This window comes from Pan troglodytes, chromosome 17 (assembly GCF_028858775.2).
Source record: "Pan troglodytes isolate AG18354 chromosome 17, NHGRI_mPanTro3-v2.0_pri, whole genome shotgun sequence".
Classification (NCBI taxonomy): Eukaryota; Metazoa; Chordata; class Mammalia; order Primates; family Hominidae; genus Pan; species Pan troglodytes.
This window is the reverse complement of record NC_072415.2, coordinates 55283084-55310141: the sequence shown is the minus strand read 5'-3', so window position 1 is coordinate 55310141 and position 27058 is coordinate 55283084. Positions and strand designations below refer to the sequence as shown.

Here is a 27058-nt window from a genome sequence, read left to right as displayed (position 1 = left end):
TCCAGTTATAACTTAATCCACTGAAGTAGAAATGGCTGATCGGCCAGGAGAGGCATTTATAAAATCAAATGCATCAATAGCTAATCATTTCAAGCATGATGTCACGGAGAGAAAACGGAGACTTTTAAGTGTGGGAGTAGAGAGATTTGGGAGTGTGGAGCCCACACAGCCAGAAGGAAAGGACTTCTTTCCCTGAGTGTTACCCGGAGTGTGGGGTACCCTGCCAAATAGCTGTAGGCCACTCTGGGTTTTCCTGTGATGCCAGTTTCCCTTTCCTAATGTTCCAAGAAGAACATTTTCATGGAAGACAAATCACTGGTCCTTGACCCCTGTGACAGCAAATGGAGACTAATGAGAGGAGCCAGGACTTACGAGATGCTTTTATATTAATGCCTGTTGCTGCAAACCCTTTCCAGAAAGCTCCTTTGTGCTGCCCAGCTTTTGTTGGCTCCACTCTAGGGGCTGCAGATGGCAGGTGCTAGGCAGCAGTGCTTCCCTTGGGCAGGCATTTCTTCTCTGTCTATCTCCCTTCAGGGATGAGGCCTGAAATCCCCAGCCCAGGCTCTTTGCTATTACCTCACATTCAGAACAAAATCCCAATGTCACATCAGCATTTTTTTTCCAACACCATTCTCCTACGAAGGCTCACATGTGTGTGTCTGCAGCTTCCCTGTCACCTCTCCCGGCAACTTTCCTCCCTGATTCTTGACACTCGTCTCCCCATAGGACAGCATCTGACTCCAGGATGCTTCTTCTCCTCCCACCGCCCCAGCCCCAGGGGTAGCTGCTCTCATGATCTCCATTTTACAGATGGTTAGACAGACGCACAATTAGGTAGTGACCTGCCCAAGGACACACAGGTAGTAAGTGGTAAAGTCAGAACAGGAAAGCCAGGCAGTCCAGCTCCTGAGCCTGTGTTCTTGGCCATGCAGATTTCCTGCCTTTTTTTTTTTTTTTTTTTAACCTCCATAACCTTTCTGATTGCCAGTCACAATGTCCTGGTCCCCAAACAGGTCACTACCAGTGACCCTCTCTAACTTGTTGCTTTCAAACACTGCTCCTAGGATTTTAGAACTCTCAAATGCCTCTGGGCTTGAGAAATGTGGCCCAACTGCAATTCAAAGCAAGCCTCGCCACTTTTATGAAACTCCCTTTGCTACCCGAGCTATGAGCTACCAACACTGAGGCTCCATGGGGAAATGGAGCTGGTTTGGGTTCTTTTATTTGTTCCCCTCTGCACATATATGCAGTTGACTTTGGAGACCCCCTGCATGTTGCTTCTCTCTAAATCCACCACCAGGGACATGCCTCAAACCAGAGATGCTGTACGTCTGGGATGGTAGGGGGGCTTTCAGGAACCATTGTCCAGCAAACTGGCTGAAAAAGGGCTATGGTTGTTTACTGTACTCTATTGATCCAGTCTTATATAAGATTTAGTCTTATTTGGTAGCTGAATCTGAGACTCAATGAGATTAAATATTTTAAAAAACCTTTGTATACTACAAAGTACTAGGCAAAATGTGCTTTGTTATAACTTACTAATATTCAACTTTCACCCAAAGTGGAATTGATTTTTTTTAATTTGTATTGCTGTGTGCTCCCTAACTAGGGGGAGATCCTGGCAGCCCTGAGGTCTCCAGGTCCCTGTATCTTGTGGGTCCTGCAGGGATGTCCTCTACAAAGGCTCCGTCCCTCCAGGCACATCTTGGGTGGAATAATAAAGCATTTCCTCATGCTTCCCAACCCTACTGCCCAACTTGCATTTATTCCAAAGGCTGTCTTTACCTCAGCTTTGAAAATCTGCAACAGCCCTGCAGCTGGGAAGAGAGTATATCATTTGGCTTTTTGCCCAGAAAATAAGATGCTTCAAAAAGGTCATCCAAAAAAAAAAAAAAAGTCTCTTGGGGAAGAAAAGGAAAAAAACACCACTCTCTCAAGGTTAATTGAGTGGAAGGTGAACTTTCATCACAAGCCATCCCTTTGAGAAAGCTACACGTCCTCCAGTACGTGGAGAGGGTAATTCACTGGAGACATGGACTAGGCTGCAGTGTGAGAACACATTGCTCTCTTAGAGCTGGCCCCAATCCCTGAGCACTTGGAGAGAGTGTCTTCACCATGGAGGAGCAGATGGGAGGTGCAGACATGTAGCCACCTTACTGAGGAGCCCAGGCCTCTACAGGAACAGAGGTGTAAGGCTGGACTCCTGCCTTCGGGGAGCTTTTGCTGTTGTGGATGCAAGGAGACTAACAGCCAGCATAAAATGGATAAGAGGACAAACAGCATCCCCTGGGGGCACTGACTCTGCAGAGCTCTGGGTGCTTAGAATGAGCTGGGATGAATGGTCGCAGATGGTGCTGCTCTGAGTTATGAGAAGCCTGACTGGAGACTTAGCACTTCCTCTTCCTCTTCCTCTGCCTAGTCCTGTGGTTCTGAACAGGGGATGATTTTAGCCCCCAGGGGGCATTTGGCTATGTCTGGGGACACTTTTGATTGTCACAGCTGGGAGGGAGGTACTACCAGCACCCCTTGGGTAGAGGCCAGGGAGCTTCTAAACATTCTACAATGCACAGGTGAGCCCCCAGAGTAAAGAGTTACCCAAACCAAAATGTTAATAGTGCCCAAGTGAACACTATTAACTGGTCTAGAACTAACTCCCAGCACCCTCATTCACAAGACTTCCTCTTTCCTTTACTTTAGGTGTGTGCTCAAAGCCCCCTTACCAGAAATCCCTTCACAACCATCTTACAATAAGAAAATACCCATTTCTCACTCCATCACTCTTTCTCCTATATCTTGCTTCAAGTTTTTCATAGCTTTTGTCTAATATACGTAAATGTATCTGTGTTCAACTGTTTATAGGATTGCTGCCTTCTTACACTAGAATGTAAGTTCCATGAGACCACAGACACTGTCACTTTTGTTCATTACTCTAGTCCCAATGTCTAAAACAGAAGATGCAGCAAATGCTCAATAGATTTTTTTTTACTTTATTATTATTATTATTATTATTATTATTATGCTTTAAGTTCTGGGGTACATGGCAGAATGTGCAGTTTTGTTACATAGGTATACACGTGCCATGGTGGTTTGCTGCACCCATCAACCCGTCACCTACATTAATTATTTCTCCTAATGCTATCCTTCCCCTAGCCCCCCACCCCCTGACAGGTCCCGGTGTGTGATGTTCCCCTCCCTGTGTCCATGTGTTCTCATTGTTCAACTCCCACTTGTGAGTGAGAACATGTGGTGTTTGGTTTTCTGTTCCTGTGTTGTTTGCTGAGAATGATGGTTTCCAGCTTCCTCCATGTCCCTGTGAAGGACATGAACTCATCCTACTTTATGGCTGCATAGTATTCCATGGTGTATATGTGCCACATTTTCTTTCTCCAGTCTATTGTGGATGGACATTTGGGCTGGTTCCAAGTCTTTGCTATTGTGAATAGTGCTGCAATAAACATGTGTGTGCATGTGTCTTTATAGTAGAATGATTTATAATCCTTTGGGTATATACCCAGTTATGGGATTGCTGGGTCAAATCAATATTGTGAAAATGGCCGTACTGCCCATAGTAATTTACAGATTCAATTCTATCCCCATTAAGCTACCATTGACCTTTTTCACAGAATTGGAAAAAACTACTTTAAACTTCATATGGAACCCAAAAAGAGCCTGCACTGCCAAGACAATCCTAAGCAAAAAGATCAAAGCTGGAGGCATCACGCTACCTGACTTCAAACTATACTACAAGGCTACAGTAACCAAAACAGCATGGTACTGGTACCAAAACAGATATATAGACCAATGGAACACAACAGAGGCCTCAGAAATAACGCCACACATCTATAACCACCTGCTCTTTGACAAACTTGACAAAAACAAGAAATGGGGAAAGGATTCCCTATTTAATAAATGGCATTGGGAAAACTGGCTAGCCATATGCAGAAAACTGAAAATGGACCCCTTCCGTACACCTTATACAAAAATTAACTCAAGGTGGATTAAAGACTTAAACGTAAGACCTAAAACCATAAAAATCCTCTAAGAAAACCTAGGCAATACCATTCAGGACATAGGCATGGGAAAAGACTTCATGTCTAAAATACCAAAAGCAATGGGAACAAAAGCCAAATTGACAAATGGGATCTAATTAAACTAAAGAGCTTTTGCATAGCAAAAGAAACTATCAGCAGAGTGAACAGGCAACCTACAGAATGGGAGAAAATTTTTGCAATCTATCCATCTGACAAAGGGCTAATATCCAGAATCTACAAAGAACTTAAACAAATTTACAAGAAAAAGACGTTTCTTAAGTTAGTCAATGAATGGATGCTAGCCCCAGACAGCTCTGTGAACCTGGATCGGTCACTTAACTAGTCTAACATGCATTCAGATCCTCATGTTAAAAAAAAGGAAGTTGAGGATTAGAATGTTTCATTGTGGATTCCCCACCCTTCCCCAGCACTAAGCTTCTTTGATTCTATAAGAAAGCAGAACTTGGGCTGGGTACAGTGGCTCACACCTGTAATCCCAGCACTATGGGAGGCCGAGGTGGGCAGATCATGAAGTCTGGAGTTGGAGACCAGCCTGGCCAACATGGTGAAACCCTGTCTCTACTAAAAATACAAAAATTAGCTGGGCCTGGTGGCATGCGCCTGTAATCCCAGCTACTCGGGAGGCTGAGGCAGAAGAATCGCTTGAACCCGGGAGGCAGAGGTTGCAGTGAGCCAAGATCATGCCACTGCACTGCAGCCTGGGTGACAGAGTGAGACTCTGTTTCAAAAAAAAAAAAAAAAAAAAAAACAGAAAAGAAAAAAGAAAACGGAACTTGCTATGGGAATTTTGGTTGAGGGAGAGGGCAGGTTTCAGTAAGGGAGGCACTGTGAATGCAAGATGTGCATGTTTGAGTCCCTACCTCATGCGGATGCAGTGAGTGGCAGCTATTGTTATCTACGCAGAATGACACTAGCCTTAGGCACAGAGTTTACAGGATCACAAAAATACTCAAGAATTACAAATAATATTTTAATACAATATTTAAAAATGAAAGTTAATGCAAAAATCTATAATAAATGAAACACCAAAATGTTAAAGACAGGATTGTATTACTGGTTTTTCCTTTTGCTATGGGCTCCAATCTGGCTCAACACAGCACTGCTACTGATCCTGTCTTTATTTAAACATTTTGATACTTTGCTTATCATAAATTTTTGACATTAATTTTTGATTTTAAAAATGCCCTGAAAGCTGATTTGTCCTGATTACTGAGATTTTTGTCACCTCTGTCAATTTTGTGCCCAGAGTGAGTGCCTCACTTGGTTTGCCCTAGTTCCTGCTCTCAGCCAGGGGATGCCGGAGAGCAATGGGCACAGCTAAAGGCAGAGGGGAGCCTCCTGCCATTCATCCCTAGGGAAGAAAAATGGTGAGAGTTTTGGGGACAGCTAGTGGGACCTTGGAATTTGAGGGCTGGGCTTCCCAGGCAGAATGAAGCTGAGTAGGTGGGTCTGAATTTCCAAGTGAAAAAGCAGAAGACATCCTCAAGGCTAGAGGAGATCTAGGTCCTGGTTTGACTGGGACATTCCTGGTTGCACCAGTTGTCTCAAGGCAGTTATTAACAGTGCCTCATCTTGCTCTCTAAGATGTCTGGGGTTGAACACTAAGTATATGGTCACCCTGGGCCAGGCTGCTGTCTAAGCAATTGCTGCAGTGGGCCACTCCTGAGCACTACAAAGGAGAAAGATATTGCCCTTCACTTGAGTTCTAATCTCTGTGGATCTCTAGTGCTGCTGAAGAATGCCTCAAACACCACTTTCGACCTCAGCTAAGCTTCATAGCTCTTAGCCTTTGCCGTGTAGCTATTTTTTATGTGTCTGACCTTACCCTTGTCTTGCTAGAGTCTTAGCCCCTCATGGCTTTGACTTTTGACCTACTGCCAGCTCCACAGAGTGACTGTCCCAGGAGCCACACTCACAAAGAAGCATTTTTGTGAGTGCATGGCGTTTTTCTAGTCCATGGTGTTGGAGAGAGAAATGTAAATGACAAGAAAAATAATAAACACGTAAAATTAATGTCAGACTTTTTAAAGGCCTAATTTCTATGGCATTCACCTAATGTTAGAGTCCTTCTTTGTTGCATTGTTTCCCCTGAACCTAAAATGTAGATATTGGCTAAAATGTCACATACCCAGTAAGAAATACTAAATTCCATCTCACTCACACACAAACAATGGATGAAGGACATAGTATGTAAAGTCAAGTGGTAATAAGTACTGAAACCAAAGGGATGTGCACTCTTGGATGATTGGCAATAATGCACTTTAAAAAAATTCACTTGTGTTTCATTATCCTTGTATTTTGGGTTGTTAGTACCCCAAGTGCTGGGTTTCATATTTTACAGGCACTGTCCTGTTAGTAAATGGCAGACCTGGGATTCAAATGCAGGCATCTCTGAGTCCAAGCTTTTGGCTAAACTTCTACAGTGTCTTGCCTCTCGTCCAGGATCAAATCAGAACTTGAGAGTATCTCTTACACACACATCGTGTCCTCTGTCAAAGGGACATGTGACCAGATATCCCCCCAGCTGTCCCCACTCTTGAGTACCCCCCATATTTTTGATTTGAAAAATATTGCATTGAAAGATGATTTGTCTTGATTACTGAGCTTTTTGTCATCTCTGTCAATTTTGTGATTAACTAAGGTTCTGATTAACCATGTTCTGGTTAACTGAGGTTTGACTTGCAGAAAGGGCAAACAGATAAATTGGGAAGCAATCATTAACCGAACCCATAATATGATCTTTCAAAACAGAATGTACTTGGTCTTTTGAATAGTTTGTTGCTGAACCATAATTCTTAAAATTCTCAGATAGGAAAGGAATTTAGGAGTCATCTGGTGTAAATATCTTTGACTATTGAGTTGAGATGCCAAGAAATTTAAAGAAAAATGGTTCATTGGAGTGCAATTGCAGGCATAGATAAACTGTCTCTAAGATGTAATGTGAACGTGAATAAGAGAAAAGGGAGCTTATTAGCCTCAATTTAATTTTTTTTTATTTATTTTAAGTTGGGCTTTTATATTCAATTTTGGGAGTAAGAAAATTTCATACAATGAAATTTCTTCCCCTCTTTTAAATAAACCAAATCCTACCCATTCTTCAAATTCTAATTTAATTCTAAGCTTTTTCATGGAACTCTCCCAAGGATCAGATAGTTATTTTTCCTTCCTTTGAATTTGTATTTTTCTTAGTCTTCACTATGGCACTTAGCATTTAATTGTTGAATTGCTTTCTGATACTTTTATTCTTCCATATTGAACGCATTAAGAATGCAGGAAGTGTATCTTCAACTTCTTGCTCCCCGAGAACCCCCTCTCTTAGGGACAGGCTTTCAGCAAGTTCTTTCAGGGCCCTGCCTATTTTCAACTGGGCATTCAGTTGAAAATCCCTGAAGGGGTCAGGGTTAGTTGACTGGACCATTCAACTAACTTACAGCTGCCAATATTGACCTCTCTGTGCTTGAAGGCTCTTTTTCTTCAGCATCAATTGTGGAAAGCTTACTGTTTTTATATATGGCAGGCCAAAACTTCAAGGAATTATTACCCCTCAGGAGCAGTCCTCAAACCAATGGCTCTCGGGAGCTGGTGTATAAACACCGTGGCTCCCTCGTCCTTTGAAGTGGTTGAGCCATGTGTTTTGCACAATTTCCCAGAGCTTCTCCAAGAGTTAAGGCTCCAATGGCCCACAGTAGCAGCTGGCTAAATGATGGACCCTTTATTCTCTGCCTTTTCTCCTCATACTACTTTCCCCATTTGTCTCCTGGTATTACCTGCAATTCTTGACTGAATGGTTTGCACTCAAATCCTTTATCTTCAGGGTCAGCTTCTGGGGTAACTCAAACTAAGACAAGCACAGAGGCTACAGTTAATATTCACTTGTTGATCAGATAATTAATAGACTGTCAGAGTGTAACCTTGCAGATATGGGGATTGTGCATTCTGTATTCAGAGGGCATGATGTTATCCCCTGCAGTGGTACTCATTTAATTCTAGTTGAATGGAACAACAATGATGGTCAAGGGTCCCACCCTAAGTTCATCTGGTTCTGTTCACTAATCTGTATTTGTGATCTATTACTGACTCTGGTAAGCAGTGGAGAGCCAAGGGGAATTATGTCAAACCCCTATAACCCCTCTCCCATCCCTGCTGCTACCAGCTGTATATAATTCTCAAGTTGTATTGTCTTCAGAGTGATTACCTCCTGACAAGGCCAAGAAGAAATGTTGACCTTGGGTTAAGACTAAACCAAAGGCCCCTTCCCTTTAGAAGCCTAAAAGGATGGGAAAATGCACACCAGCAAGATGTTTCCTAACAGGGCCATGTCAAATTTATAGATAAATAAAATATCAAAGATCAAATGAGGCTAGATCAGCAGTTTGGACCTCTCCCCAACCAAGCAGAGAATGTGCTGTCTGACTCTGTCTTGGACTGATTTCCAGTTTTGTGATTCACAGCTGCAGCCAGGCAGAGCACATCCAATAATGCTATTTGTTTTCCACTTTTTAAAAAAGGCTGGGGAAATATATAAATGGTTCATAGAAGAAGCGGGCATTAGCAGACAGTCTGACCATAGTGAGACAGGCAGATGGTTCATGGGACCGATGCCAGCTGGGTGTTTCTGTAAGTGATCGTGTATCTCTTCTCTGTGTCCCAGCTCTCAGCTTGATTAAGAGGTCAGAAGGAGGCTTCTGCAGCACGAGGCTGGAGCACACATGATCTATGACCAATCTGTTGGTCGCCTAGAAACAGCTCTCTAAAAAGGCCCAAAGACAGTTCAATTTATAAGCCCACACGTTTTGGGCCTAGTAGTGCTGGCTGCTATTAAAACTAAGTTTGATTCTTGGGGTTTGTTTTCCTGAATGCCACTCAGCCCCTTTAACTTTTACGCCCCATCAACTCCTTCTCTTCTTAATATGATGGTATCATTTGGTAAGTGGAAACACCCTTCAGATGGGATTCTGGGAAGTGAGTGAAGCAAGCAGGCAGTTAGGAGAAAGAAGGGGTCAGGGAAAACTGGGTGAGGTCTGATTTTCCCTTTCTGCACTTGCTGAGTCCTGACTGGGTGCCCAGCACTGGGGGAAGATGTAGGAAAAGGAGACTCCATCGTCTTTCCCCGGGCGCAGGAAGTTTATGTGTATGAGGCAGAGTAACCCAAGGATGCCAAGGATCCAAATGAGAGGTATGAACAATGTGTTTTGGAAATGGTCAGAATTGGGGTCAGGAGAAGGCTTCAGAGAGGAGGTGGAATGTGGGATAGGTGAGATTCTCATAGATGAAGAAGTGGGATTTGCAGAATTGCCCCTCACCCTCCACTAACCTTTGGAAAGTCTCAATCTATATGCTCTTTCATAGTCTTTATCCTTGTTTGTCTGAAGAGCACAGGATGGAGAACTGTCCAGACAAAGGACTCAAAGAAAAAAGATGCTCAGGCAATATACTGCAGGGCAGATGAAGCACTGGCCTGCCTGGAATGGGCTTTGAGGCTTTGCTCATTGATTTGCCAGTTAAATCCCACTCTTGAGTGATTCTCACAGCTGACCTGAATGCCCTTTGGGATGGCCACCTGCTGGCTGCACCTTCCTCTGCTTATGTCCGCTCCACAGGCCCATCTGCTCTGTTACAGATTCCGGTCAGTGATCCTAGACTGAAATTTTACCCTCTCTCCTGATCAGAAAGGAAAGTGATTGTGCTTTCCAACTATAAATCTATTTAGTAAATATTTACTGGATACCTACTTTTAGCAAGGCACCAGGGTAAAAATGTTTGAAGATCTAAAAATCTGCAAATACAGTCTGTCTCTTTCCTCAAAGAATTTGCAGTCTCTTCATGGAGTGGAGTTAAAAATAAATACATGAATGAAGATGCTGCAAGCCAGTGAGATATGCACCCAGAGAGGAGTAAGCAATGAGGTGGGAGTTAGAGGGAGGAGCTGTCACTTCTGGATGGAGGGACAAGGGCAGGTTTTTTGGGGAAGAGTCTGCGCAGAGCAACAGGACTTGAAATTGAGGGAAGGCAGAGCTCTAGGTTTTATCTAAAATTCTGCATGTGGAGTGGCAGTTAGTAGAAGCTGATTCTCATGTCATTTCTTTCTCAAATCATTTCATGTGTTTTCATTACTGAAAACAACCCATCTAAAGGCCATGATAACTTCTGGAAAAAGTCCAAGCTAATTTCTGGTTTACCTAGAGCTCTCCCAGTTTACATATTATTAATAAACCTTCTTTCATTGTACAAACTGTCATGGTTTGAGAAATGAATTATATAGGCATCTTAATTCTTGATAATGCTTTCAGCAGCCTTTCAGAAATTCTAAGGTCGCAATGTTGGATTAGCTATTTAAGCTGCAAGCAACATGGTAGATTTTGGGAAGGGATGTAAACTTGAACCAAGAAATCCCCTTTATTTTGCTTCTAAATCAACATATACAAATCAACAAAAAGAAAAAGCCAAGGCACCCTTTTTGCCTAGAATAGAAGCAGGTGGGTGTGCCAGTCATACACTCATTGCTGAGGTATGCTGATAACACAGCAATGATCATGGATAATCTATTAACACACTTGAGCCATACTCAGTCTTGTTTTGCAGATAAACATAGTCTGTGATTATTTTACAACACTGTTAAGGTGCGGAGGGTTGTCCCTCATTTATTACTTGACTAATAAATACTTTAATTACACTTAATAAATAATGTAAGCAGGGCTCACTGAAGTGGTAATTCTTTAAATTAATTATTAACTGCATGCAAAAGGCTGCACTGCCAGTACCACTAAAAGAAAATTCAGGCTTTAATCTAGTGATTATTCATTATCTGGTATAAGGGCTCCATTTGCATATTATTAGGGAAATAAACTTCGGCCTCCTTGGCAATACAGATAGATCTCAAAGTCCATGCATTATGAATCTCCAAATACTAAAGCAATGATAAACAATAAAATCCTCAGTTTATAGCTTTATAGCAGCTGGTTTTTGATTTTTCAAATATATTACAATGATAAAGTGACCAGTTAATGTATAAGCTCTTTGTGAAAGGTGGTGCCTACAGATGGTCGACTGATAGGAAACAGTAAATGTGCAAACTGCTCATTTCCCTTGAGATAGGAGTCATAAAGTGATCTCAGTAAGATATGAGAAGAAAATATCCATTTAACCCCTTTCTCTGCAGCAACCCAAACATGGTAGTGCACTGAATTGTTTTGTATGTGTCTGTTTCTCCTCTCCTCTCTGGCTTCACATCTTCACTTTGGAAAAGTGAAAGCGGAATACCTGGTTATCCGGAGGTCACTGTCTCCACACAGAGTGGTGTCCCTGATGCTAGCTTGGGGCAAAGAAGCCAGGTAAGGTTGTCATCAAAAGAGAAAGATGATTTCTAAAACCAGCAAAAGGCTAGAATTTGTGTGCCCTTGCATTTTCTAGCTTGATACTCCCTCCTTGAGTCTGGGCAGCTCCCAGGGGAGGTGACTGACTACCCCCACCCCCCATCCCTCCCACCAGGAGCTATGGCCAAAGAACAAGCACATGAAGCAGCCTCCCAATATCCCAAACTAGAGAGTGCTGAGACCAAATCAATGAATCAAAAACAGGTTTCCAGAGGAGAATGAGTCTCTCTTCCTCTGCTTCTTTTAGGACAAAGTGGAGGTGGGGATGAGAAGCAGGGTGGGGAGGGGGAGAGGGAAGGAGATAGGAAGCTGAGGGCTCGTGAAAATGCTGACAGTCACAAGAAAGCAGGAATGACCTCTCTTCCCATTTCCTATTCTGTCCTATTCATCTTGCTGAGCCCCATTTTGGGACTACTTCTTTCCAGTGGTCTTCCCTAACCCCCTATTCATTTCAGTAGTCACCTATAGTATGGACCAGTCAATACTGCACAGACCTGTGCGAGGTGGGGAAAGGGCTGCAAGAAGATGAGTTGTGTCCTTTAAAGTGGACATTTTGGGAGCTGAAGCTATTTCAATAATGCTGATACTACTCCAAATAGTATTGATAGATAGATCTGCTTTTCATGTTTGTATTGGTCAGCTTGGGCAGCTATAACAAATATCATCAATTGGATGACTTAAACAAAAGACAGTTTCTCTCACAGTTCTGGTGGCTGGAAGTCTAAGACAAGGGTGCCAACATTGTTGGGTCTTTGGTGAGGGCTTTCTTCCTGGCTTGCAGACAGCTACTTTCTCACTGTGTTCTTATGTGGTGGAAAGAGAGAGCTCTGGTCTTTTTCTCTTCTTATAAGGGCACTAATCCCATCATGGGGGCTCCACCCTAATGACCACATCTTAACCTAATCACCTCACAAGAGCCCCGAATCCAAAACCCATCATATATGGGGTTAGGGCTTCAACATATGAATGAGGAGGGCACAAACATTCTATCCATAACAATGATCTTCTGAACATATTCAATGAGAGAACAATTATATTAACAATAATCACACTCTTTAACTGAGCGTGAACCCTGTGTGCCAGGGGTTTCACTTACATTATCTCATATTATCCCCATGGTGACAGCAAGAGGTAAATATCATTAATCCTTTATAATGGAGAACACTAAGATTTTGGAGAAAATTATATAGCCTAAGTTAGAACCCAGTGACTCCAAAGCCAAGGCTTTAATGTCTTTGCTTACTGCTCTGCCTTCTGAAGGTAGAATAATCAGTGGTTATTTCCCAAAAGAACCACTTTCCTGAAAGTGTTCCTTTCCACGTGTCACTAATGTGGCTTCTCTAGGCATTTTCTTTAGTTCAAAGAGAATTCTAAGAGTAGGAATTTTAGGCACACTACAGGTTAGTGGGATAATATTTGGGAGGGAAGGGCCTCATCTGCCTCTTGATATCATGCCATAAAGGCAACTGCCTACTCCATCTGTGATATCTGCATAGGGCCAACTCTATTCTCATCTAACCTAATCTGTAGCTTGTTGGGCCACTAACTTCAATTAATGTTTGCACATATTACTCATTCAATCTTTCAATCATTCCTATGAGCTAGGTTGGTATTCTTATTATTCTTGTTTTAAAGATGAGAAAACAAGCAGAGAGAGATTGGGCAATCTCCCCAAGTTTACACAGCAAGTGAAGAAAAGACCACCACAGACTCAAATGTAGGCATCTTTGTTTTTATCACTAAAGAATAAACAGTTGGATCCTCCATCACAAATGTCTCTTACGTCCTATCAAAAATGGTGTCAGGCCAGGCTTGGTGGCTCACGCCTGTAATCCCAGCACTTTGGAAGGCTGAGGCAGGCAGATCATGAGGTCAGGAGTTCGAGATCTGCCTGGCCAACATAGTGAAACCCCATATCTACTAAAAATATAAAAATTAGCCAGGCATGGTGGTGCATGCCTGTAGTCCCAGCTACTTGGGAGGCTGAGGCAAGAGAATTGCTTGAACCTGGGAGGCGGAGGTTTCAGTGAGCCAACGTTGTGCCACTGCACTTCAGCCTGGGGAACAGAGCAAGACTCCGTCATAAAAAAAAAAAAAAAAAAAAAAAAAAAAAAAAGCATGTCAATTTGCCACAAAGAGTTAAACATCTGCACATTTACTCCCTTACCTACAAGATTCCCATCATCCATTTGTTTTGCATTCCTTCATAGTTCCATTCACTCATTAATTCATTTAACAAATATTTTTGAAGCACATTACTTGGTACCAGTCATTGTATTAGATACTGGCTATCAAATCCAAATTTACAAAAGGAAATTGAACCAATGGGCTATTAGCTGAATTGACAACGTGATCTAATGACTTTGATGTTGGTAGAGACCTCTCCACTTTCTCCACCTCTCATAGGCTCCCAGAGAGAAGTAGCTTTAAAAAGAGCTGTCAATGCACACCTACCTGTGCGGCTCGCCACTGGCTCCCACTTTTAAAGAGATGATGGCATGATTTCTGATTACAGCCATTAGATAAAATGAAATAGAGAAAGCTGGCTCACCAGTTTCATCCTGCTTAATCAAATAGCCTAATTCATCATATTCACTCACATGATAGTGCCTTTCCACACTTCAAAGACAGGCATGCACAAGCCCAGTTCAGGTTTCCATCCAACGGCAACTCACTCCTTTTTAAATATGGACAGATCATCTTTTCTTCTTTATTTTCCCCCTTCTGAAAACCTGTTTCAGATCCAGCCAGGAAGAAACCTATGCTGGGGATAGCATTATCCTTCATGACAGAATTCAGCAGAATTTCTTTCTTACTGACTTTGGGGCTGGAGTGGGGTCTGAGCCAGGATCAGAATATCAAAGTATGTCAGAACTGGCAGGGTCCACAGGGAGAAGGTAGTCCATCCACTCACTTTACAGATAAGAAAACCTACAAGATTGCCACAAAGCAGGAGCAGAGCCTCAGCTTCCAGACTCCCTAGCCAGAGCTCTCAACTTGTCTTATCTCTAGGATTGCTGTTAGCACCTCAGAAAATCTTAGAACAGGGCTTCCAGTTGGTTCTTCAGTACACGCACAAAAGCCTGCCTTCAGATACATTGCTGACGGTTCCACAGAGGATCCAAACTTTCTTTACGATAGAAACAAATTTGCAGCATTGGTAATGGTTACTCTACTGTGCTTCCATTTCTTCTCCCCGGTCCTCTTTACTTTTTCCAGGGACCCACTCTCCATGTGTGTTTCCAGGAATTTTGTACTGCTAATTGCACCTGTTTTCTCTCCCTAAGGCCTGGATTATGGAAAAGACTACTCTGGATAGACTTCTTTCTCCTTCCCTTTCAAAGAGCCTCTGCACCCAGCTGCCTATTATTATTTCAAATGAAGAGAGGGAATGCCTTACACCCTTATTCAAAATGAGATCTGAGTGACTGATGTAGGGTCTCAGAAAAACATACCCCAAAACAAATGCCTCAGAAGCAAAAGTCTTTCTCTGACCTTCTGCCCTCCTCTCTCTGCCTCTCATTCTTCCCAAGACTAGCCATAGAAACTAGAACCCCTCTGCCCTACAGAGGATCATAGAAACTAGAACTCCATTTCCCCCAATCCAGCCATAAAACCTACAAATATTACTCTAACTCTTCCCCCTACCCCCACTGCCTTTCTGTCTAAATCAAGATGGCCATCAAGAAATTATCTGACCTATCTTCTTTGACTGTAGGTCATAAGACCCCCATTCCAGAGACAGTTCTGCCACACATCCGTGGAAAGATTGTGTGTTCAAAGAGGCCAAGAAGAATCTAGACAGACAGGCCTTACTGGGCATCCCCAATCAGTCCATTAGCATTAGATGATGCCTTTTTTTGTCCAATTGTATTTCTACATAGTTATCCTTACTTTGCTGAACCTAAGCATAAAAATAGACAGTTTTCCCTGCATCTTTGGGTCTTCAATTTGAAAGCTCACAAGTCATGGAAAACTATGATCACACACATTTATATGCCTCTTCTCCTATTAGTTTGCCTCTTGTCAGTGATTTTCAGTGAATCTTCAGAAAGTAAACCTTCACCTTCCCCTTCCCCTTCAGTGAACCTACACTGCCAACTAATATACTGGGGAAACTGTTAATTTGAAACAAGGATAAATCTCATGGTTAAATTTCAGTGGATTTAGACTTTGGAGCAAGGAGACTTTCCCAAATAGTTTTCAAAACATGCACATATAAAACCATACATATGTGCACAGCTGGCCCACATATTGTCATTGTGTGGACACAGTCTAAAAGCTTCAACAACCTAGCACCTGCCAATCCCCATGCACACACACATCCTGGGCAACCTAGACAATATGGTTGATGTATACGGGAGGGAATTTTTTTCTAGCTACCTGACTTAGTTAAAGATAAATCTTTAGTAAATGAAGGCTTAGCAAACAATAACAATAGTGATAGTAGCTTCCTTTATGGAACACTTAATTTGTAATTAAGCTTTATATACATCTCACTTTTTTTCTGACAAGCCTTTTATGAATTGATTGTATCTTCCCAAAATTCATATGTTGAAGTCCTAACCCTTAATATATTAGAGTATAATCTTATTTGGAAATAAGTTTATCCCAGATGTAATGAGTTAAGATAAGGTTATAATGGAGTAGGGTGGGCTCCTAATCCAACATAACCTGTGTCTTAATAAAAAGAGGAAATTTGGATATAGAGACATACATAAAGGGAGAATACTGTGTGAGGATGAAGGCAGAGATCTGAGTGATGCCTTGACATGCCAACGAAAGTCAAAGATTGCCAGCAAACCACCAGAAGCAAGAGGAGAGGCATGGAACAGAATCTTCCTCACAGTCTCAGAAGGAATGAACTCTATCAACACCTTGATCTCTGACTTCTGGACACCAGAAGTGTGAGACAATAAATTTCTGTTATTTAAGCCACCCAGTTTGCGGCACTTTGTTATGGCAGTGCTAGCATACTACCACAAAGCCTTTGAATAGTCTTATCCTCATTTTATCAACAAGGAAACTGAGGCTCAGATCAGTTAAATAACCTGCCCAAGACCACATAGCAGGTAAGGAGCAAAGCCAGTATTCCAACTTGGATCTGCATGCTCTGCTCCTTCTCAGGTACTGGGAAATTGTGCTGGTAAAAGCTAGGAAAGGCTAGTTTTTCCTCCACAACAAGCCAGATATGATACATCTTCCTTGTCAGCCTGGAATAGGACAGCCAGTTCTCCCAGGTCACACTCCCATCACTAATAGCACTCCGGGGTCTGTTGTCTACTTTTTTCATGTTTCTCCTTGTTCAGCAATTAACAGAATCCCAAATCAAATGCCAAGGGATGACATTAGAAAATAAAGTTTCCCTCTTCAATCTTCTCATTTCATTTCTTTAGCCCTGAAAATGCACTGGAGGCCCCCAAATGCAGTGCATGCTTCATATTGTTTCTGAGAGAGCAAATTCCTAAATTCATCAGGGGTGGGAAGGAAAGCCAAGATTAAACCTAAAATGCTTCCTCATTCCTGGTTTCTGTGGCCAGAGTACCTCCTTGCCCTCTGGCATCCATCCATGTAGACGTCACAAACACACACGTATGGGCATGCGTGCACGTGTGCATGCACACAAACACAGAGAAAAATTGAACTTGGCTCTCTCACTGAAGCCAAACAGACCAGATTCCTCCTGGGCCTCCTTGTCTTACTGCCCTTCCAGCACTAAGCACTGGTGGTCCCACCCTTAGGAGTGTTCTCTCACCCTGTCTCCTGAAGCCAAGATCCATGGCGGTCCTGGGTAATGGCTATGGCATTCTTCTTTTAGGGTTTTGACTGGGTGGAGAAAAGGGGAGTGTGAGGGCAGAGAAATGGCAGCCCGTTTGGATTTTATTCCATTTCCAAATCATTTGAATATCATGCCCCTCCACAAGAGGGCACATGTAGACTTATCCTTGGAATCTCTGCTTGAAAGAGCCATTTCTTAGCATTTCCCAGGCTGAAAAATTATGTAAAACTACATTTTAAAAAGGCACCTTGTTATTTTTCTGAGCAGTGAGGCTGGAACATTGGCATAAGTAGAATGCAGTCAAAGACAGCCAAAGTGGAAAAAGAGAGGGCATGGCTGTCCGAGGGAAGGGACAGTTGGGAGCAGGCAGAAGCAGTCAGATGGTTTCAAATCCACAGTTCAGCTCCAGAGATTGGGCAAAAATAGGAGACCAGAAATAGAGAAGTCAGTCAATGGCAGATCAAAACACAATGAAGCACGAACACGGCAGCCTGGATGATCCTCAGGGAGGATGCTGTTTATTGTCTTTTTATTCTCCCGGCATTTGAGTCCTAGAGCAATGCTGGACTGAGACCTAAGGACTCAAAGTGTCTCAATTCCTGGTAGGTTCTCACCTATGACTTAAGTGACAATAGCAACAGCCGTTTCCCTTTATTGCATAATGTCTCTGTGTTCTGGGTTGCTCCAAGTGCTTTATTTTTTATGTAAGTTCTATTACTCCCCTCATTACAGATGAGAAAATGGAAGCTTTGAGAGAGATCAGTTTTCCAAACGTCATGTACCTTGTAAGTGATAGTGCCAGGACTCCAGTTAGGAATGTCTCATTCTTGGAATTCTGTCTACTAAGTCAGGAACACACTTTTAAAGCTGTAGTCTTCAGCCCATGTCCTCTGGTAGGTTTGCCTCCCCCTGACTAGGCTTACTGGGTTCACCTTCCACTAAATTGCTGATGTGGACATGTGGTCTGGCACCCAGAGAAACGTTCTGATTTCCAGCAAGCTGGAACAGCTCTGCTGGTGAGGAGTGAAAGGAAACCCAGACTACCCAACTTCTCATCTCTATGGTCTTGGAGTAAGTGTCTGTTGACAAACCTGGCTGAGGTGGGGGTAGTGGAGAAGGGAGTGTTAGAGGACAGCCACATGGGGTTCTCTGTATATGTTGGAAAAAGTCACAGAGCAACACTGCTGGATTTAGGCCAGATGTCATGAAGAAAATAAAAAAAAAAAAAACTTGAGAAATGATTTCTCTGAAACAGTGTTTGCATAGCAAGGTTCTAGGGCTAAGTTGCCCAGAGGGGGCCCATATTCATACTCCTTTGGAAGAACCAGCCATCCATTTTCATTAGATCATGATTTGATCAACCTACACAGGCCTCTTTTTAGCTTCCGGTGAACCACAATATTATGACTGGGCTTAAATAATGCCAGAGCAATTCATGCAAAAGGGAAACATTCAGTTAAACCAGTCACAGGGCACTGCAACTAACTTTCCAATGCTGAATTACTCTCCTGTAAGGAAATGGTCTTACTTATGAGAAAAAAAGCGTAGAGTCTCCAAGGATTGCTCTGTGCAGGGTAGAGCCTGAGGGAAGACTTTCCAGGTGTAAAAGGCCAACTGGTGTCAAGTCTTTCCCTGGAGTGGTCTCTTCTCTGTTGGGTTCTCGCAAACTGGGATTCCTGTGTCTCCCTCACCCCCAACACTGTGCTGATGTGGATGTGGTGCCATTCCCTTCCAAACTCTCCACCAAATGTGGGCAAAACTCTTTTTCATGTTTTTCCTTAGTGCAGCAGAGCAGAGACCAGTGTATAATTATTTAGCTAATTATATGTAATTATTTCATTGGCATTTCTTCCTCACTAGACTGTGAGCATCATAAGAGCAAGAAGCAGGTTGGTTGTGTTCATCCATGAATCCTCAACACCTACCATGGTGTCAAACATATTGTAGATGTGCAATAAATAGCTGTTCATTGACAGTTTTTCAAGAAGAAAACAAAAAAAAATTTCAGGATATATACATAGCATGAAAATCAGCAGAGTTTTTTTACTGAACACTTTTCTGAGAGCCAAATGCCCTAGGTAATCCTTCAGTAACCAGGTTAGTATCTAAGTTAACAACATGGTGAAATCTGACAAGCAAACCAGGCAACTTTGCCTGGCATTTTTTTTAAGAGATAGAGTCTTGCTCTGTTGCCCAGGCTGGAGTACAGTGGTTCCTCCATAGTTCACTGTAACCTCAAACTTCTGGGCTCAAGCAATCCTCCCTCCTCAGCCTCCCAAGTAGCTAGGTGTGCACCATGCCCAGCTAATTTTTTAATTTTTATTTTTGTAGAGATGGCACCTGGCCATATTGCCTAGGCTGGTCTCCAACTCCGGCCCTCAAGTGATCCTCCCTTCTTGGAACTCCCAAAGTTCTGGGATTACAGGCATAAGCTATCATGTCTAGCCTGTCTGGGTTTTAATACCAGGGCTGCCACTGTCTTCTCTTACTCTTGACAGGTTATAGGCCCTAGGTAACATTGGAGGTACAGAGAATCACTGGGAAAATTAAAGGAGATATTGTTCAGAAAGTGCCTAATGCCTGATAGGGGGAATAATGAACTACATGTATGTCCCCCACAGCTCCTTGACGAATTCTTATATGGACAGGAATTCTTAAATGACAGGAAAACAGCCAGTATTCCTGTCCATTTTCCTATCATAGATATACATAAGGCTTTAATTTCAACTTTCTTGCTAGATCATTAGGATATTTTTATTCCTGGTTTCCTTTCTGAGGGACACAATTCATTCACAGTTTGTTTGAGTAGAAATGGTATTGTTTAGCCTCTAGCAGGATAGGTTTGTTTTAAACAGTTGCTTTGGCTATTATAAATCATCTTAAACACAGTCTTAAACAAAGATCTCTCTCCTGCTCTCTCTCTTTTGCTCTCGCTTTTGCTCTTTCTCTTGCACACACACATGTATGAACACCCAAACACACACAGAGCCTTTCTTTAACTTTCCCCTGAACCCTCTCAAACTAGTTTGTATGTGTAGATACAGATAACAGGAGGTAAATTCTGCTAGCTGTGGAATAAAAAATATTTCTTTATGTTTTTCAGGCCAGCTTATGGTTGCAATAGGAATAGAAGGGACTTCCTTACTCCAATCCCACCCTACCCCCTCATCCTGCCTCAACCAGTCATGCAGAGAGATGCTGAATGGCTGCCTGCTCTCAGGGGAGTGGTTTGTGGAGGTTTAATTAAAATAATTTAATGAATCAAATCCAACAAATATTCGCTGAGTACCTACCATAGTTAAGAACTTACTACATTTTATACTTACTGAAAGTCTTGATTTTTGCCTCTCCATGTCGTTGAGAGCACCATTCTGATGTTCCCTTCTACAGTTTCAGTCCAAGCACAGACCCTCATATATAGTAAGGGCCTAATAAATGTTTTGTTGGATGTATGACTGTAGATAGAAGGGCAATAGGAAGTCAAGGGGGTAAGTATATTTATAACCCAAGATTTCTAGGCCTTTGGAAGACAGCAGGGTATCGCATACATTAAGAGCATGTAGTTTGCTCAGTATGAATATGAATCCTCATACTTGGAGTTATTATCTGCCAAGAAGTTAATTATCCTCTTCAGGTTTCAATTTTCTTATCAACAAAATGGGAAACAACAAATGATTTTTGAGGGCCAAGACATCGAGGATGTGCTTAGCACAGCGTCCGACATAGTGAGCACTCAACACAACTGCCTGCTGAGATTGGAGCTTAGGCAGTGCATAGTGAGCACACAACACAACAACTGCTGGTGCGGCTGGAGGGCGGTGACCGAGTTCTTGCATGGCTACCACTTAACCACCTCCAGTGCCGGCTGGTGTGCATGGGGATGATAGACCGCATGACATGAGGGTGGCTAGCAGCTGGAGCGGATGGGCCACTCCCAGATGCGAGGCTTGAAGGAGGTGGGGCTCTGTGCAGCGATCTGGTGCTGGTTGGGCACGCCTGGCTCCAGGAGAGAGGCTCATCTGACTCTCCACAAGCAGAGAAAACAGCTTAACTTCCTTGTCTGGCAGCGGGGTCCTGGGTGCATGACTATCTCTACGAGGCTGGTTTCCACCATCTGGAAACAAGGATGTGCCTGCACCTTGGCCCTGCTTTCTTTCCTGCTCCCTTGGGTGTACAGACAGGAGTGCCTTAGTGAATTCCCTCTCCGGTAGCTTTTTACAGACTTGGGAGTCCAACCACAGGCTTCAAGCACTATGTTGAAAGGGCAATAAAAATCGGAGAGAAATGGAAAGATGAAAATAAAGGGCAAAGCAGAGGGATGCGCACTCATGCGTGCGTCCATTAGTGCGTACATCTATACGTGCCTGTGTGCGTGGGAAGTGGGGTGGGCCAGGCAGTGGGAAGAGCGCTTATTCAGAAGAGGGGCTCCAGTCTCTGGTCTCCTGTGTGGCCCAACCTAGAATCCTGAGCGGAGGACCAACATGCTTTGGGAGACAAAGTTCAAATGTGTCTTCCTTTGACATTTGCATCTCAGTTCAATGGAATTCTATCCCCTTTCCCTTGCACCCACCTTTTGATGTGAATATGCATTGTTTTTTGGTTTTAACCTTTTCTACTCCCACAGCTTTGGTTTCGGCTTAAAAAAAAAAAAAGAAAGAAATCTCCAGCCATCCTTTCTCAGCTTCTGCTTTAATTATCCAATTACTGAAGATATCCAATCTATTTATTCAGGCAATCAAGGCTTTAAATGCGTGGATTTATCATCACCTCAAATCGCCTGTCACTGTGATGGAACAAAAATAGAAAGGTAACCAGGATGCTGTAAGAGGTTTGAATCAACATACTTTTCCTGGTCAGTTCACTGTTTTCAAGACTCGTTTATGAGAAGAAAAAAATTGTAGGGAGAGGAGATACGAGAGAAGAAAGAAGTGATAGAGGGAAAGGGAATGAAGACTGTTTGAAAGGGTTTGGTCTCTGTTCCTGTAAAGATTGACCTGCAGTGTTCTTGGGTTTTCTCTAAATTCCCTCCTTTCCAGCTCTTCCCTCTGTGGATAAATTACCATCACTGTTGCCCTAGTTAAGAAATACAAACTTGGGGGTCATCAAAGGACAGAGAAGGTGGTCTATAGATCCATGCTGTTACTGGAACTGCGTCTGCTTTCTGGAATCACCCAGAATAAGTCCATTTGCACGTTGACCTGATTGCCCCTAACATATTTGAAAACAGACTGTTCTTTTTAACATAAACAACGTAATTTTTTTCAGTCACTGCTCATTCACCATTCTGGACATTTTACTCCAATGTATCAACTTCTTTATTAAAAGGTGGTACCCCCAAATGTAACACAAAACTCGAAGTGTGTTATGTTCAGTATCACCTCCCTCTGTCTGGTCATGGTCTTTGGGGCTCTATTAATAGTACTAGAGCTCCAAAGCTTTTAAAGCTCCTCTGGCATGTCATATGCTGCTGTTTAGTCACATCTTCCCTGTCCTGTGCTCTTTGATTGTGAGTTTTTGAGAAACCTAAATATAGGAATTTATATTTATCCATGTACATTTTAATAGGTTAAATCAGGCCCAGTTTTGCTAGCCATGGAAACCAGTTTGGATTGCAACATACCTTCCTATATATTTACCACTTTACTTAAACTGTGGTTTTGTATACTCTGCTTTTTGTATCTTCACCCTAGTTATTAAGGCTCTTGACCAGAACAGGTTGATATAGAGCCCGGGGACAAGCCACTAGGCACTATCCAGTGGATTGCTCTTTCTCTATTAATCAGTATTTTTGGAGTTTATGTCCCAGCCAAAGGCAAACTCTTCAGCTGGAAGGTTAAAGGGACTCCATCAGTGCTATTATCCTTAGTATAAAAATAAGAACAACAGTCTTGCCAAAATTGTCTCAGTACCATGCCAATTTAAAAGAGAACTCAATCTAGTATAGAGCCATCCTGCAACTTAACGTTTTGGTGTATGTGATATTATAATACTAGCTGATGAAATACTCATTTTTCATGCACATATTTCTCAATAACACACTGTGTAATAATAAATGTAATTGACCTATTCTATTCCTTTTCCCCAAAGTAATTTAAGCTCCTCTCTCATTTCCTTTGCCTTTGAGTTGGGCTAATATCTTCCTGCTAGCATGTTTCCATCTGTGAGTTGGTCAAAGCAACTTTATCTGCGAAATTTTGAAGAATCAGCTTCATCTCCGCTTGGCAGCATGTGGTAAATGAAGGTATTTCTGGTAAGATTTATTGTATCATCTTCTGGGAAACTAACTCCAGAGAGGACCTGATTGCAGAGAACTGTATATTAAAGTTTCTTTTCCTATCTCCAGGCCCAGGTGGAGGGGACAAATGGATTCCTACCTGACTGCAAAATATGATATATTATTATAAACAGAGTCTTGAATTATAGAAAATACTAGTTATCATAATTACATTACCATATTTTTATATGGAGATTATTATTCAAATACCAAACAGGCAATCTTCCATTGGAAAAAACCAACAAACACTCTCAATCCAGAGTTCCATGGTTATGTATGTCAGAGAACAAAACAATTTTAAAGTTTAAAACCCATTACATTACAAGAGCTATTCACTTCAGGTAGGTGGCAATTTGCTTCATTTTTTCACCCCACGTTTTGATAGCTATTCACCTCTATCAATTCTTATCTTGCCCATTCTTTAGAAACCAATTGCAGTTTAAAAAGTGCCCATCTATTTCTGATTGAAATCTTCATGTGCTGGTTTTTTAAACTATTTTTCAATCTCTTAATAAAATAGATTGCCTTCAGGCTGCCAGTTAGTAAACCTGCTAACAATTCAGGGATTCCAAGGACTGCTGTGGCTCTTAGGTTTTCCCTGCTCTTGGTTCTGTGCAGGAAATCCACTGGTGCTATCCACATGTGCATAACAGTTTAATGGATGGAGCTTATTTAAAATCATGCAAACAACAACAACAACAAAGCTCTGCAAAATTTCCTGATGAAATTGAGTTAAACTGCCAGCCTTTTTAGTGCACAAAATATAAAATAGGTCTTACAGCTTTTCCCTTTACTTGTTAACAGTTTTTATTGTTGACATCTCAGAGTCATCAGACTGACAGTGTCTTATATCATTGAGGATAACCTCCATTTGTAAGTGGGACTCTCAACCCATCAGTCTTGGAACAAGTATTTCTTAAGGACCGGCTTTGTGGCTGGCCATGAATCAAGCAAAGGAAGGGAAAATATGGTGTCTGCCTCTGAGGGTTCATGCTTTAGAGAGAGAACAATATGGGACAATCTACAGTTAAGGGTAGGGGGATGTTCAGACCATAGGGTTCCCTGTGATTCAGAGATGGGAGAAATAAGGAGTCGAGGGAATGGTCTCCTAAACCCAGAAGAACCCTCAGAGATGGGGATGAAGTTATATTAGGTGTAAAGGACTATCTGCCATTGAGGGAAGACACAGGAGCCCTGAGTAAGTATTATGAGCATGGGATGAACTGAAGGCAGTGAGAAGTTGACCAGACTAACACTGGCCCTTCATGTGTCTATGTGGCCACCATCCATCTTCCCCCTTCCAGGAGAAGAAAAGCCACACTTTCTTTTCTTTTTAAAACTATTGTCATCCTCAGCGTCCACTCAGGATCTCCATACCCATTCCCTAGCCTTGGTCTCATCAATAATGAGTGCTTAAATGCCCTGATCTTAAGCAACATTCACATCCTCTTAGTTTGAATCCAATTAAGTTAAATGTCATTGTAGCCCCAAATAATCAGGAAGCTTTAAGATAATGCAGATCAAAACAAACTTATTGATGTCATATCATGGCTGGATATTGTGTTACCTATTTCCAGTTTTCTAGATCTTTTTAACCCAGTAGCAGGTACAAGGCGGAGAAGTGTGATAGAATAAGGTAAGTGTCACAAGAATAGTGTGGAGTCCCCTGGTGTTTCAGAAATAAAGAAAGCATGTCCATCTGGAGGATTGGAGAAAGTTGAATGCCTTTGAGATACCTCTCACGTATGACTAAGGCTTTTTATATCCATCATAGAAGAAGGCCTAGGAAGATAAGGGAAGAGTGGACGTAGGCAAGCTGAGATTGCATTCAAAGAAAAGCTCATGTTATTTGGTTAACAATGTTGGGAATACAATATTAATTATAAAATAATATTTGTTGCATTTAACCTTCACAACAGCAATGTTGAGGGGGTACTATATTCTCCACTGTATGCATGGGAAAACTGAGGCTTAGTTAGGAAAAGGATCCTGCCTGCAGTCCCTTGGTAGTAAATGTTGGGGTCAGGACTCAAACCTATGTCTATCTAATCCATATTGAGAAGGTTATAGTTCAGAGGAGGTAAATAATTGTTTTGAGGAAGTGAAAGAGAAAAGTTGATGGAGTTCATCTACAGAGTGAGGGAAGGATGAGGAGAATTTAGAGGAGCACAGAAAGAGTAGAAAACAGCAAATCTGTGGTGGCAAAATAGGCCTTTGGGCTCTCATTTACCTATTTATTTATTGCACAAAAAATGTACAAAAGGATTTGCTAATACATGGAAATCAAAATCCCAGACAAACTCTTGCCCGTAAGGTTAGATTTAATGACTCAGGGTCAGTGCAGTAAGTCCTTGGTGACTGAGGCTATGTCTATGTGGCCATCAAATCCTATCTTAGGATCACATGTCTACTAGACTATCCTGGCATCCACAAGACCTTGTACTGGGAAGACTCAAATGCTGGGTTGATGCGGTCCAGGTCTGTGCAGGAATCATGAACATATCAAAGTCTACTCACAAAGCCGAAATCAGGGTGGAAAATTAATGGCTGGGTGTGAGGCTGCTGCAGAGAAATTGCAGTTGGTGACTTCTCTTGGGCTCTGTCTCCCCTAGATCACTCTGGGTATTTTCTAGCACTGTGGTCAGAACTCCTGGCCTCCTGTGTTAGGATGCACATCCCCAGGGGACTCCCTGGGTTGCAGCAATTTGTGTATCATGGGCAAGGAGCTTATTAGGGACTGAAGTATTCCTGCCCAATTGTTAATTAATCACCTATTATTTTTGTAGCTACGATCTTTGGAGGATGGTTTCATAATGGCGATTTCCCAAAACCTATACCAGAAGCTTTATTCAGTCACCTGGGTCCTGCCTGCCCCTGTGGCCTTATCATTCTGCACAGGAGTGTCTGTCATTTTCATTCCTTCATTGTCATGCAGAACACTGTACGGGGAGGGTTCCGTGCTGGGAGTGTTGTTATCCTTTCCAACACTGCTATTTTTATTATAAAAGATGGAAAAATAGTAGGAGGTTAATGGCTGCTCAGAATAAAAACAAATAGTGACTAAGAACAAATATTCAAACGAGGCATTGTCTTGCTGGGGGAATGATATTCAACAGTGAAGCCCTGTGCTCAGTTTTCATCTCCCTCTTTGACTACATAAACCAGGGGTTGTGTGTACTCAGTTCTGCCATTGTACTGCCTTCCATTGTCAAATCACCTAACAAAAGAGACTGTTGGAAGCACAAGAACCCTCCAAAGGCCAAGGGTTCTAATCAGGGAAGTTTGTTTCTTCCTCTCCTCATCGTCACACTTCCCACTTCCTTCATTTTAGTGGATGGATTGTCACCTCCAGTTGGCTACCGTGGGCCCCTTGCAAAGCCCAGTTCTCTGCAAAGAGGAGTGAAATGGTCATATGGACCAAAGCTCTGAGCGTATTCACTGACCTGTGGGCACTGCTTGTTTCCTGTGCCTGAAGCACATTGCACACACATTATTGTGCCCATGACCTCCAGTTTCTAACTGAGCTGTCCCTTCAGGCTGAGGTGGTGCCCTAACGTCCAGCTTTCTGTGTCCCCCTGCC

General features: G+C 42.4%; 1 long non-coding RNA gene across 1 annotated transcript in view; it reads left to right on the top strand.

Annotated features, from left to right (window-relative positions):
• The window catches only part of LOC134808602 (uncharacterized), a 68610-nt gene extending 48140 nt beyond the window's left edge, over nucleotides 1-20470 (top strand). Inside the window, exons 7-8 of the long non-coding RNA XR_010151912.1 lie at nucleotides 9102-11383; nucleotides 20308-20470. This is a non-coding gene — a long non-coding RNA (uncharacterized LOC134808602). The remainder of the gene's footprint in view (nucleotides 1-9101; nucleotides 11384-20307) is intronic.
• Nucleotides 20471-27058: the final 6588 nt, after the last annotated feature.